The sequence below is a fragment of the Pteropus alecto genome, unplaced genomic scaffold (assembly GCF_000325575.1).
Source record: "Pteropus alecto unplaced genomic scaffold, ASM32557v1 scaffold270, whole genome shotgun sequence".
Lineage (NCBI taxonomy): Eukaryota > Metazoa > Chordata > Mammalia > Chiroptera > Pteropodidae > Pteropus > Pteropus alecto.
The window spans coordinates 10,852,255-10,853,029 of NW_006430735.1; positions in this window are offsets into that span (position 1 = coordinate 10,852,255).

Below are 775 nucleotides of genomic sequence, written 5' to 3' on the forward strand. Positions count from 1 at the left end.
ATTATGTAGAGTTATTCAGTTCTCCACTCTATCCTAGGTCTGTGCTCACTTTTGCATAAATAAAAATTCACTTATATCCTTTGATAAAACAACGTGTTATCTTAACCTTTGGTAACCCTAAAAAACTTGCAGAGACTTTAAAGTTTAACACCTTCTTTCTCCCCCTGGCCTCAGTGAGTAGAAGGAAGCAGTACAGACATATATTTTTCCCCTGATATGAAATATGTCATCCCTACCCCACTTGAAAGGCGGAAACTGCTATAGTCACTTGGATTTTGAAAAATATTTTTTTTCCATCCTAAAATCCTAAATCTCAATTATTCATTGTAAAGCAATATAATAGCATCTTAGGTAATTGAAATCCAGAGTGTAAACACCATATGTGAGACACTACTCTTAAATGTTTTACCAGAATTACAGACGGAGAATGAGAATTATTCTAAGTTTTAATTGATTCTCTTTATACAATCAGTCTCTTTTGTCAAGATCAGCTCTTATCTCAGACCCCAGACTTATAACTTTGGCCAGGGCACCCTATTACCACCTTCCTTACTTATGTCATTGGCTTTACTTGTGGCAATGGGCCCAGGTAAAGAGGGTACTAATAGGTTTGGCCATGGGCCTTGTGACAATGTCTCTCTAGAATTGGCTATAGTCCCTGACAGGATCTTACTAAAAAATTCTTGTCTAAGACAGGTGTTGCCTCAGTTTTAAAATCTTATTTTTTTGTGCCTTAGGATCACGTGATCAGGAACATGGGGTATCATAAAAGTTA